We start from the raw sequence: 14501 nt of genomic DNA on the forward strand, positions 1-14501 counted from the left end.
CTCATGCACAGACAAAATCTTAAGATCTAAAATCTTATTCCCAAAAATATTTTTGTTACTGGACTAGCTTCTTTGCCCACATTCGTCCTTGATGTGGGAACCCTTGCCTATTTAACACTGCACCCGGGCGCCGGTGCAGCGGCCCTTGCACACTTGTCACTGTATTCAGGCCATACAGCGCGTCGCTTCCAGGGGACGCCCTAGCATTAACAAAATTTCTTAAAGGATTCATGTCATTATTGTTCAACAAGTTTTACGCTGGCTGTCGACTACCTAATGCAACCCTCCACTTTTCTCATCCAGGACTTGGGACCTGGCAACGGCAGTGTTTACAAATTATATTTAATATAAAATAAAAATTCTAGACTCTCCTGCAGGGTTATCCTATGCATTTAATAAATCAAAAATATATTCCCAAGCAATTATATATGCATGTGCAGAAAAATAAATAAACACACTAGCCACGCTCTTTTAATTACTTGGGAGCTTAGTAGCTGAAGCACCTATAGCAAGCACATTTATTATTAATTTTTAATAAGCCCCCTTTTTATTGCCCTGCATGAGCGTGGCCACTTACAAAAAATTTAGTGAACATTAAGATTGTTCCTATCTTAAGGGTAATCTAGTCGCCAAACACATCAATCATCCATAGAGTGCAGTAAAAGTAAGCAAATATAATGGACAATTTCATCCACAACATGCGGTAAAACCACGAAAAATCTAGCACACAGCAAAAAAGTAAACACCGATCTAGCCTAAATCTAGAGTCAGTTGTCCCAGCAAATCATTTAAAGTGTGTGTAGAAAGTCGTGTAGCTGGGATAGATCCTAGTTTGTGTAGTTAGTTAGAGTTATCTAGTGTTTTAAATTTATTAAGGCTTAAGGGGAGGTTTAGATTAGAGTTTAAATATTAATATATTAAGAATTTTATTTAAATATATTTTAAGGGTTAAATAATTACTACCTTTGTTTCACATCGAGGCCGTGAAGTTTATTTCACCTTTCTTGGGGCTAAGTTAATAGCCTCGTAGACCTGGGTTACCCAGTAATAATTGAGGTTAATTAAGTTAGTTTAAATTGATTAGAATTAAAGGTGAATTAATATTAAAAAAATTAGTTACGGATTTCAAGAGATTGGCCTTAAACTCCTTATGCTAAACATTATCATCACACTCAAAATCAATCCCTAATTCTCATTGGATAGATCATGGTTCTAATTTGGTTAGAAGGGTCAAACCATGACCCTTAAAACAAAATTGGCTTGAAAATGCCCCTAAACACTTCAAACAGGGGAGGCGAAATTTGTACATGTTAGGGACATGCCCAAATTCACTCTCCCAAAGTCCAAAGACCTGGTAACTTCAAATTACCAATAAAATGCAATAATAAACATAATATTCAAACTGAAATTAAGCTCTACACGATGCAATTAGGGCCTGGGACAATAGTGCTTTTATAGATCTCTTTGAGATCTTTTTAATGAGTTTAATAACACTTAATTTGGTCTAGTGGATTGAGAGATTTAATTTTTTTAAGTTTACCATGATTTCCTGTGAAATTAAATTCACAATTACCTAGTTAGCCGGCACTTTACATGCGATGCATCCTGATTGGCGGGGCGATCATTAGCGGTTGACTAGCTAACGGCCGAATTAACCATAATATTTGGATGGATGATCAGACGGTCAGGATCAAACAGCCTCCAAAATTGCGGGATCTAATCTACGCCATTAATCGAAATCAATAGCTAGGATTCTATCTTCAACCTCCCGCATGGACCCAAAGCCGTAGAGCTATTCCAGCATGATCAAAGCGATCCCGCCGACGAACACCAATGAAATTTCACAGGGAGGATCTTGAGAATGGAAGCCTTTAATCCAATGGTGGAAATTTATTGGGGTGAAGGTTTCCTTCACACTTGACCAGACTACCTATCTAAGGAGCTTGGGATCAAGATATTACCATAGAGAATGTCTCAACGGATGAGCTTCTCTATCAGGAAGCTTTAGGGGATGAAGGTGAACAAATCTCATTCAGACGTCCGGACCAGAGGATGGCTGGAGGTATGACTTCAATCGAAGTGTAAGATGCTTTAGCCGAAGTTTGCTCGAACGAATAGATGGGAGCGATTGGGAAACTGGGGAACGAGAGAGGGAACTCTAGAGAGCTCTAGGGAATGTTTTCAAATGCATGGGGGTGAATGATGGCCTCTAGAATGAGCTTCTTATTCAGCTCTCTCCCGTGAGCTTGGACGGCTGTGATTGGCTGGGCTGGACCTCAAATGGATGTCAGGTGGAAGGGGAATCCTTCTAGAGGGATCATGAGCCTGAAGCCAGCGAGCTTAGCCTTTAGAAGGCTTTGAGTCAGGCTCAAAGTGGGGGGACCATCAGAGTTCAAACTCCTTTGGTTATGGCCGCTGCCGGCCAGGGTTTTGGTTGGGTTGACCTATAAAGGATTATAGGGACATGGTGAGATTGAGGGTGAGCTCAATTGGGCCTATGGGAGGTCAATTCAATCGGGTGGCTTGAGTTGACCGAAACCTACTCAATTTGGGTCAAATTGGGCTCAATCCGGGTCAGGCCAGACCCTGGGTTTGATATAGGATGTAGGTCAGGGTCTGGTGCACCTAATGCAAGTGGAAATTGGGTTTAAATTGGCTTAGGTTTAAAAGTGGCTCGGGCCAATGTTATTTTGGACACTTTGAGCAAGCCCAAAAGTTGACCCAAGTCAACCCAAGGCTTGGGCCAGCTGGGGAAGATGTTTTGGACCTACGACCACCTAATGGTGGTGTTGGCTAGGTTCAATTGAGCTTAGGGTAAGAGTTGGCTCAATCCCAAGTGGTTTTGGCCACTTTGGGTTAGCCTAACTCTTGCCCCAAGTTGTTCAATAGTTGGGCTGACTAAGGGAGATGTATTGGGTCAAAAGAGACCCAGTGGCACCTTGGATTGGATTCAATTTGGTTGGGATTAAAAAATGGCTCAAAGGTGGCCTCTCTTTTGGCACTTGGGTCAGACCAAATGGCCAAACCAAGTGAACCCAAGACTTGGGTCTCCAAGAGGGATCTCTCGGAAGCCTAAGGGATTGAAATGGTTTTGATTAAAGGTTTTGGATGAAAGGAGGTGTATGGGTTATTTGGTCAGACTTGGTTGACTTGGTCAACCAAGTTGACCTAGGGCCAAGAGTTGGGTCCATTGATTTCAATTTGATCACATAAACCTAGTGGATGGGGTCTCAAAGTCTAGAAAGGTCTTTTGGGTCAAAAAGCATGTTTAGGCTCTTAATGGGTCATTAGGTCAAACTAGGTTGACCTAGTCAAGTAAGTTGACTCAGGGTTTAAAGTTGGGTCTAAAAGGTTCCACATATTACTTGAAAATGATTGGAGGAAGTTTCAAAGGTTGATGAGGCTAGGTCAACTTGAATTTAGGTCAGAAGTCCAAAAATCCCTTTAAGGGGCATTTTGGTCATTTTGGCCTCAAGTCCATTATGGGTTAAGGTGGATCCAAAAAGATGTAGATTGATGCTTAACAAGTTAATATCAAGGGCTTTGAAGGGATCAAAAGTTTGGAGGGAGCCCCAAGGCCAAATTCCACTAGGTGATAGGTCCAATGGCATGGATGGTAAATTTTTGAAGGTTTAACCACCTTTGGAACTAAATTTAGTTTATGAGGTTAGAGACATCAGATTGAGCTCAAACTTAGAGGGCTGACCCAGAGACATATCTTATCAATATGCAGTTGACATATTCTGAATCAGGGGTCAATTGACTGGGTTTCAAGGTGACAGAAAAATTACCCAAAAGGGGTTTCTTGACCTGAGTCCTTAGCATTGGATTTTGGATTGGATTGGTCTAAGATCTAAATTGATCATAGGACCCAACCTAGGGGCTAGAAGGATCCTAAAGTTTAGAGCCTAGAAGGAAACTAGGGTCTAGAGTTCAGGAAGGGGTCAAAGTGGCCTCATACAAAAATGAGGTCAACAATAATGTGCCATGGATATTATTTATGACTAAACAAAGGTAGTAAATAGATGTAATGAAAAACATAGTTTTTTGTCTTGATTAAGCATAACATTATCACCAATGATTTATCAACCGTTTTTCTAAAAGCACATCACAAATCTTGCATCATCATATTGCATCGAGAATCATTACAATGTTTAAAATTGATAGTTATCATAAAGAACATCTTTTGGATTACAAGTGTTAAACCACATAAACCTATAAGCTTATTAAGGTTTTGATGATCACAAAAATTGTTGCTTGTGTTTATTTTAGTCTAATAATTTAATGCAAGCAAGCATTCAATTTATAGTAATAAATTAAGGTGTATGGTAGAACAAGATCTATAAGAGGTTGGACATACAATTATGATGGATATTATAAGTGGAAGAAGATACAGTTAGCCTAAACTCAAGTAAAGAATATCTTTGGAAAAGCTAAAGTCGTTAAGATAAAAGAAGACTACCGAATAATCGAGAACTTATACTTTTACATTTACTTTTGATTCCTGACTTCTTGTAAGTGCAAGGTATATGGTTTATGTGAAACAACCATACACGCAAACACGAGATCAAAATTAAGATAATAATTCTTTAAAAAACTTGTTTATAATGGTTAACCAAGATAACTTAATCTATAACAAATTATATAGTATGATCACATAACACATTATGCAATGCTGTATTAATTATATGAAAAGAACTAACTATATTTATTACTAGAAAAATCAAAATTCAAAATTTAAAATCTAGCACTAATCATCCTATATGATGCTAAGCAAACCTAACTGATAGTTATGATAAAATTTTAGAACCATCACACATTTTTTTAATTAGGTGAATTTGAAAGTTCGTCAGGGATATTAAGCTCTTATGAACTAGTCCCGAGGCTTACCAAAAGGGGGTAAATTGGATATTTAAAACTTCTTTAACTAAAAGAAAAATCTTTTTATATCTTATAGCAAAAACAAAATAAATCAATAATAAAAAGATTAATTAGGGATTTCATCCAACCAATTAATTATAATAAAAATAAAGTGCAAAAATAATAAAGGAAAGAACACACTAGATTTATAGTGGTTTGGTCCAACTTGACATACGTCCACTCTTCAGAGGCACTCTCCGAGTATTGCACTAAACCTTTAGTGACTCTCCTTTAGCCCCCACAACTAGGCGGATAAGCCCTTACAAAATCACTTCTACCTTCCTTAGTGCGGCGGAGTAGCAGGGTCCTTTGACACCAAAGAGATATTGTTCTTCCCAAAACCTCCCTCAAGATTTGGAGTTGGAGTAATTTGTTTTGTTGCAAAAAATGCTAGAGAGAGAAGCTCCCGCTTTGTTTTCTAGAGAGAGAAAGTTTGAATCCTCATTTTTGTGAGTTTCTTGCCTCCGGCCATGGCGGCTTCCGACCGTCCTCCGTTGGATCCTCCGGATCTCCATCCTCGCGCTGACCTTCAGTTTTCTTCTGAGCATCTATCACCCGTGCGCTCTTTCTCTTTCGATTTTGATGATCTACCGATTTCAAGATCAGGTGTAAAACCTTTGGTTACAAGAGAAAGCTCTGGTTTTATTATTTATCATGTTAAACCACCGTCTTCTACTGAAGAGAAGGGTAAGGGTTTGATTGATCCTTTGGCTTCTGCTTTTGGAAGCTTGGATAGAAATTTCTCTGAGGTTAACTCTGCTTTGCCGAGATTAATCTTTGGTTCTCTTGAACAAGACGTTTTTGATTATTCAAATTTGATCGCTAATGATAACAAGATGACCAGCCAAACCGATGGAACGACCAAACCATTGAATCATGTTAATACATCTATTGATCTTGATAATACTGTGTCATCAGAAGAAAAATTTGTTGATGAAACTGGCAACCCGAAGGTTTCCTTTCTCAATGCCTGAAAAAACCTCATCATATTAAAATCAACTATGATGCGAAATCCACCGTTATGTCTTCTGATGGGGTAGCTGTTAAATTGAACACAGATCAGGAAATCACCAACTTTCAAATCCTCTCCAACTCTGTTGTGTAGAAGGTTTTGGGAAAGAACATTCCATTTTTGATTTGCACCATAGAGTTATGCAAGTAATGGAACTTATTCGGCAATTTTCATCTAACCTCTTTAGGATTGAATTGGATTCTATGCTCTTTTAAGTCTGTTGCAGCTATGGAGGAAGTTCTTAGTGGGGGGCCATGGTACATTGGAGGTCACATTGTTGGTTTAGACAAATGGTCACCTTCCTTCTCTCCTTTATCATTAAAAGGACTAGCTGCACCTGTTTAGAATCGCTTCCCACATCTGCCTTTGCATTATTGGGATGAGGTCAACATTGCTATGATTGCTTCAAGAATTGGTTCACCATTGTTCTTTGATGGAAATTCTTTTAGCTGGAGTAAAAAGGAATTTGCGCATATCTGTGTACGTATTAATCTCGAAACCAAGCTACCTTCGGGTGTCTGGGTTGATGGTTTGGGAGGTAGATTTTTTCAGAGAGTAGAGTATGAGAAATTATCCTCTTTCTATTTTAACTGTGCCAAAATTGGGCACTTGAAACTGGCATGTCCAAATCTTCTGATAGCCAAGCCTACTGATCCTAGTAAAGTATTGAGTGATAATGTCATACATGATGTTGTTCATCCTGAACAGCATGAAAAATACAGACCCTGGATTCACTTTAAATTTAAAAAGAGACCCAAGCAAACTAGAAATCACTTGGCTCCCTAGAAGAAGTTTACAAATGAATCTGAAACTCACTTTGCAGTCAGTAGTAATAATTCAGATATCCCTGTTAAGGAATCGAACGATGTAAATTTGATAGAGGACAGGACTTTAAACATCCTTCAGCATGAGAAGGCTACTCCTGATGTAGATTTAAACCTGACCAACAGCTTTGAGATTCTTAATGAAGCCATTGATCAGGTTGTTGATGGTAATTTTGGAAAAGTCATTATGGAATCTGGGCTGTCTATCACCTCCACTGATGTAAATACTGATAAAGCAGAAGAAGCGATGACTGAAAATTGTCTAAATGTTATTGAAGGTTCTTATGTCACTCCTCTTATTCAAATTGCCGATCCCGCCACTACCGATCCTTCAGATTGTGCTTTGAACAATGGAAAATCTACTGGAATCTCTATTGATTCCAATCATATCGAAACAATTGCTTGCTCTGTTGACAAATAAGCTTGTTCTGGTGACAAAAATATTGATCCATCAGAATTTCCTCTTGTAAGTATTGATGGGCTTGCTGAGATTCCAAATGTTGGTATAACTGAATTTATTACCAACTCTGTTAAGCAAAAATCTAAGCCTCAATTAAAATTTTTGGGTCCAATAGATCCAGTTTCCAGAAAGAGGAAAGTTGAGGGAAAAGGCAAGAAGAAAGGCGTGGACTTCTCCCCTTCAATTAATTAATGTCTTCATTAATTTTCTGGAATTGTAGAGGGGAAGAAGGAGACCTCCCTCTACCTCAAGGAAGTTGTGAAAGATGACTCTATTTTTTTGTAGGCCTTGCTGAAACTAAGGTGGCCTCGATCAACAAGAAGGATGTCAATAGAATTATTGGCAGCAATTGGGATTTTTTTTCATCAGCCATCAGTTGGTACTTCTGGCGGAATTCTGATTATGTGGAATAATAAACTGGAAACCTTTACTGTGTTAGATCATTCACCTCAGGTTGTTTTTGGTGCTTTGATCACTCCCAATAAGGGTCTTTGGAATGTGGCTATGGTCTATGGTCATAAGGAACTTCATATTAGGAGAGATCTTTTGAGTCACCTTGACAATCTTTTGAAGGTTGATGTCCCTACATTGTGAGAGGAGAATTCAATTGTCTTCTTTCCAAGGATGACAAGAGAGGTGACAAACGTTTTTGCATGACCAAAGGGTCTAAGGAGATGAAGCTATTCATGGCTAACCAAGACCTTCATGATTTAGGAGTGATTGGTCCTAAATACACTCAGTGTAATAATAAGCATGGTAATGCTAGAATCTGGGAACGTTTAGATCGTTACTTGCTGATCTCCTCGGCTCTTCAGCTGGTCCCGTCAGCTTCGATTAGGCATCTTGCTAGAATAGCCTCTTACCATTGTTCCATTGCTTTCAAGCTTGATGAAGCTATACATTCTCAACCTAAAACTTTCAGATTTGAAGATACCTGGAAATCATATCCAGCTACCAGTAGAATTGTTGATAATGCTTGGAATAAGCATGATTATTACGATGAATTTGAAGTTCTTAATAGGAAGATTAATAAATCTTTGTAATCTCTTTTTTTCTGGAACAAGAACAAATGTAAAAATCTGATTCAATTGAAAGAGGAGCTGAAGAATGACATTCTTAAACTATAATTGCAAGAAGAAGCTGATGGCGGTCTCAGTCTAGACGATCTTACTCTGCTGCGTAGTAAGGTAAGGGAACTTAATGTTACCTTACTTAGACTTTCTATGTGGTGGAACCAACGTGCTAAGGCGAATTGGAATGAGGAGGGAGACACCAATTCAAGATTTTATCATGCATATGCTACGGCTAGGAAGAATGGTTAATTGATTAGACAAATCAAGGAAGAGAATAATAATGTTGTTGATGAAACTGATAGAATTGAGTCAGTTTTCTTAAACTTATTTGAAGATAAATGGAAATTCAGGGAATGCAAAAATTTGAATTGGCCTTCTGTTGAACAAAATCAGCTGCTTGATACTGCCGATAGAGCCTTTTTAGAAGCTGAATTCTCTGAGACAGAATTCTCTGCTGCTGTCTTCCAGCAAGGATCAAATAAATCCCCTAGTTTGGATGGTTCTACTTCATCATTCTTTAAATTCTATTTGGACATTGTCAAAGATGCTACTTGGAAAGCTATCAAGAAGTTTTTCACTACTGGATGTATGTATGGTGTTTGGAAAGATACTTTGATTGTTCTCATCCCTAAGATCAAGTCACCGGTAACTCCTTCCAATTTTCGTCCAATTAGTCTTTGTCAAACCATATATAAAATTGCTTCTGCTATGCTAGTAAACAGATTGAAGATTTGTATTCCCAAGCTCATCTCAGAGGAGCAAGTAGCCTATATTCCGGGTAGATCTATGTCTGATCAATGCCTTCTTGCTTTAGAAATCTTTAACAAATTTAGAATTTCAAAAAATAAGAAGGGTCTTATGGCTGTCAAGCTTGATATGGCTCAAGCCTTTGATAGCATGTGTTGGGAGACATTGGAAAATGTTCTTTCCTGGTTTGGTTTCCCGGAGAAGTTCTCGATCCTTATTTTGGAATGTGTCACCAATGTTTGTTTTTCTAATCTCTTGAATGGTAAAAGAACTAGATGGATTGAAGCCAAGAGTGGCTTTAGGCAAGGCTATCCTATGTCACCATATCTATTCATCATGTGCCCACAGCTTCTCTCCAGCGTTATTAAGCAAAGAGGTCATCAACTAGGTATCCAAACTTCATCCAGAGCTCCAAGAATTACACACTTACTCTATGCTGACGATGTATTGCTGTTTGGATCCGCTTCCTCTTCTCAGCTTCACGTTATGATGAACTTAATTACGGAATACTGCGGTTGGACTGGACAAGGTATAAATCAGACCAAGTCCCAAATTATCTTTGGGAAATCTATTAAACCTTCCATTAAACGTAAGATTGGCAATAAACCAGGCTTCATAATTGTCAAAGAGCTACAATATATGGGTATCAAAATTGCCCTGAGGAGATTGGTCAAGAATGACTTCCAATTTGTAGTTGATCACGCCTTGGAAAAACTTAATGCTTGGGGAGCTAGATTCCTCTCACTTGCTGGAAGGCTGATTCTAGCCAAATCTTCATTGTTTTTACTACGTTCTTTTATTTCAACACATTCTTTGAACCCCAAGAAGATTCTCTATGAGCTGGATCGTATTTGTAGAGACTTCATCTGGCATCAGAATGTTGGAATCAAGGGTCTTAATTACATTGCCTGGGATGAGTTATGCATTCCTAGAGATTGTGGTTGCATGGGTATGTACTCTAATGTTAAAAGAGTTGGTCCCTTGAGAGCTCAGTTAGCTTGGCGGCTTTACCAGAACCCTCCTCTCTTCTATATAGATGTTTGGTTGCTAAACACGGCTCAGCAATTTGGAGTGGCACGACTAAGCAAGGCCAATCTTCAGCTCGGTCCATCATCTCTGATGGAGTTTCATTTCTTAAACCAATTGTTATGTGGAATATAGTTAATGGTCTTAACATTAGCGTCATGAATGACATTTGGTTGCTTGATAAATTCTTCAACAAATGGCTTATGCTTGCTGACTGCATTAGTCTTGAAAATTTGACATTACAGAGCTTCATTCTTGAAGATGGTAATTGGAACTTATTGGAACTCAACCGTTATTTCAACATTGATTTGGTTAACCTCATTATACTTAAATGTGTTATCCAGGAGGGAGATGGTGACCACATGGAACTTCTTTATCAACACTCTGGGAAATCTAACACTTCATTGGCTTACACTGAATCTATCAAATGCCATAAAATTATTGATGACTTTGGTTTTGCCAATTAGCTTCGGAAGCTGAAGCTTAAACCAAGAGTTGAGCTCTTCTAGTGGAGATTAAGTAGGTTTGCCATTCCCACGAATGAATTTTTTAAATCAGAAAACTTAGTAATAGCGATCTTTGTGCTTATGGTTGCCTAGCAGTTGAAAATTATGATCATGTTTTAGTTCATTGTAAATCCCTTACTGAGATTTTAAGTAAGCTGAGGTCTTGGGGATTTAATATTCCTTTTTTTAGCTCTCTTACGGATTATTTTCAATAGCTGAGATGTCTATCCATTGCTAGATTAGATATTATCATGATCTATTGCACTACGGTTTTCTTCTCCTGAAACCGTAGGAATGATGTGAAGCAGGGTAACCCAACAATTCCTATTTCGGTGATTGCTGCCAATTTTCTATTCACAGCTACAAATAAGTATCCATTGCTAGTTAACTGGGATGCTACCCTCCTTAGGGAGTCCGAAACCTCATGGCATCCCCCACCACTGGATTAGATCAAAATTAACGTTGACGCATCGTTACTGGATTCAAATTTAGCCAGCATTGAAGGTGTGGCTCGAGACTCTTAAGGTAGTTTACTTCTTGCATTTGGGAAGCAAAAACTTCATTGGGATATCAACCAACTTGAATTGGAAGCTGTTTTTTTCTTTGAAAGATTTCATTCAAGATTGGAAATTCGACTGTAAAGGGTTAATAATAGAGGGAGATAACTATAATGCCATCAAGTTTCTTCATGATTCCGTTGTGAAGTCCACTATCAATGGTCAGATTTTTGAGAAGATTACTTTCCTCCATGATTTCAATAAGGTTATCTTCCATCACACCTTTAGAAATTGTAACAAAGTTGCAGATTTATGTGCAACTCTTGATTTGCATAATAACTTTTGTTTTGATTCTATTCTTTCTCCTTATATTCCTTTTTCATTATCTAGTCTTCTGAAGAAGGAGTATGAGGCCTGCATTTCTTGATTAGTTTGTAATAGCTTTTCTTAGTTCTTAATGCAAGTTTAAAATTCTTCAAAAAAAAAAAACCTCCCTCAAGATGAACCTTGAGTCCGATGGTACTAAGGTGTAAGCTTGCCAGAGCAACCATGTGAAACCCCCTCCAAGGATCTTCTCCCTCTCTCAAACTCCTCCCTTTCCTCTCTCCCTTTCAAGTTCTCTTTTTAAGTTTTCTCCAAAAGAACGAAGCTTCAATGGCTGTCAAAGACACTTATCAAGTTCCTTGACAAAGCTTAAATAGAGGGCTTTGAAAAACCCTAAAAATTAATCTGGGTGGCAAAAGTCATCCAGGATGATCGCAAGATCGTCACGTACGATATGCTAAAAATGGCTTAAAAAATCCTAAAAACTTAATTTTTGCACAAAAAATCATCCAGGACGATCGCAGGATCATCCCATAAGATGTTCTAAAAAAGTGAGCTTCAGAAAACCCTTAAAACTCAATTCTGGTGCCAAAAATCATCCTGGACGATCACAGGATCGTCTAGTATGATGTGTAGAATTTGACATAATAGTTCAGGACAATATCAAGATAGTCCTAGACGATCGGTTCAAATTTGTATATATCATCTATGACAATATTGTGGATCATCTTGGACAATTATTAGAAAAAATATGGTATTTCATCTTAGATAATTTAAGAAAATCAAGTATGTCAGCAAACATCATCCAGTATGATATACAAATCATCCAAAATGATCTGATTGAACAATTTAATTATAATTAATCCCCTAATCACATGATCAATTTAGGCATAATTTTTATTGATCTTAAATTTGGGATAGTCTAAGATGATTAGAACAAAAATTTTAATCTTAATTCCTTGCCTAAATTATCATTGGTGGCTATTTTCCAAGATCATAATGAATCATCCTAGACGATCAAAATCATCCAGTATGATTAGTTCAATGAGCTGATTGTCATGGACGATATAAATCTTCTAGTATGATTAGTTCAAAACTGAACTTTTGGTTTTGACTCAATCTCACTCCCCCTAAGTGTGTGTGTGGATAACTACTAAGTAAGCATACATCCTTACAGGACTTGACTCAAGAAATAAAAAATATATTAATGAATATTATAAAAATTGTTATAATATAACCTATTTTACCTAATCTTGAGCCTTAAATTTTTATTGGATGGTGTATGATATTCCTAAAAAGTTTGTACACAAAGAAACAAAAATATATTACAAATATAAGTAGACAATATGATGTGATCCACAATGTTTATTATCTTCAAAAAACATAAACTCATAAGCTCGAGTTGCAATAGAATTAAAAAATTAAACTAATCTTACTATATATTAAATATTATGCTATGTAATAATATAGTAATTTGCCTAAGTTAGGTCCATATATCCAAAAGCTAATTAAAGTCAAATATGGATAAACATATGAGATATTAGGATTAAATCAAATAGTCTGATCAAATAAATATAGATTTTTTCCTAAAAATTACTCAAATATACTAATAGTACTATACAATCATCAGATGGATTGTATGACAAAGCTTTTTTTTTTCAAAGGGTTGGCCGAGCAAGCTACACTTATTTTATCCATAAGTTATGTCGGTCATATGTCTTTATAACCATATAACGCCCATCAATTAAAAGCTGTGTGTGGCATACATAGCCAACTTACCCTTTTTTACTGTATGAGAAGGCTAAAATTTTTATTTAGTTATTGTTTAGGGTTTCTAATTAAGCCATCTTATGAATATACTTTTTTATAACACTAATGTAAATGACCAGGCACAACTAAGAGGGGGTGAATTACAGCGCTCTCTACTTTTGCTCTCTAGTGACTTGGAGGTGATCTAGGATTTCCTCTCCCCTACTCCTTTCTCCCCATTCCTGGCATGGTTAGTTTTGTGCTTTACTTTGAGCTTTTTCTCGGGGTTGCTGGCTTTGGGAGATGACGACCGTCATCATCTATCCCAACGTATTCTTCTTTTTCGGATGGAAAATCTCTGTCTTTTAAGGAAGTTTTGGTGGGCTCTTTATCTTCTTCTACTAAACTTCAGTTTGTCCAAACTTTTTTTAAATGTTATCTAGCTTTGATGTTTGATGATTCTGTGGTTTTGCAGCTGGCCGCTCCTTTTGCTCTTACTTTGGTAGGAAAGTTTCTTCTTTCGCATCCTAATATGGATGTTATACGTAAGTTTTTTATAAATCTGAAACTTTTCAGTTCCTTTCATATCAGTTTGCTGGATCTAAGACATATTGCGATCCAATTTAGTAATGATTTGGATTATAGCCGCATTTTTTCAAGAAGATCTTACTATATTCAAGCTTGTTAGAAGAGATTGCTCAAATGAACACTGGATTTTGATGTTTGTGAGGAATCTCCTATTTCCTCTGTGTGGATCTCCTTCTCGAATCTGAGATTTCACTTTTTTAATTCTCAAATTTTATTTGGCTTTGCTTTTATTTTGGGTAGGCCTTTACAGACGGACCAAGCTATGGCATATATCTCTCATCCATTTATGGATCATATTTTAGTTGGGTCAGATATTTGTAAGACTTCCTAATGATATTTGGATTAGTTCGGAGTTGATTGGTTATTTCCAAAATGTTGATATTGAAAATTTGCTCATTTTTTGCTCTCACTATAAAATGCATGGTTATGGGCTAAATGTGTGTTTTAAGTTACATCCCTATCTTCATTAGGAGAAGGAACCCTCCAAATAATTAAATTGAAATGATGTTCCTTCGATTGAACATGATATTTTGATTCCTAATCTTGATGTGGTTGAAGGCAATGTCCCTAAAGAGCAGGATAATATTGAGGAATCAATACAACTTGCCATAATTCATATGGAGCTGCAATCCACTATTGTCAATGAACCTACTTGTATTCAGGGAGAAAATATTAAATCTATCTCTTGTTTAACAAATGGTTGTCAAATGTGGATGAGCAAATATTGGCTGTCATTACTAATTAAAACATTATTTCATCTTCTACTATTAGTACT

General features: G+C 37.1%; 1 non-coding gene across 1 annotated transcript; it reads right to left on the minus strand.

Annotated features, from left to right (window-relative positions):
* Positions 1-13048: 13048 nt before the first annotated feature.
* Positions 13049-13175, minus strand: LOC114579236. Its single transcript, XR_003700143.1, has one exon. It is a non-coding gene; the product is annotated as a U11 spliceosomal RNA (small nuclear RNA).
* Positions 13176-14501: the final 1326 nt, after the last annotated feature.

This window comes from Dendrobium catenatum, unplaced genomic scaffold (assembly GCF_001605985.2).
Source record: "Dendrobium catenatum unplaced genomic scaffold, ASM160598v2 fragScaff_scaffold_238, whole genome shotgun sequence".
Taxonomy (NCBI): Eukaryota; Viridiplantae; Streptophyta; class Magnoliopsida; order Asparagales; family Orchidaceae; genus Dendrobium; species Dendrobium catenatum.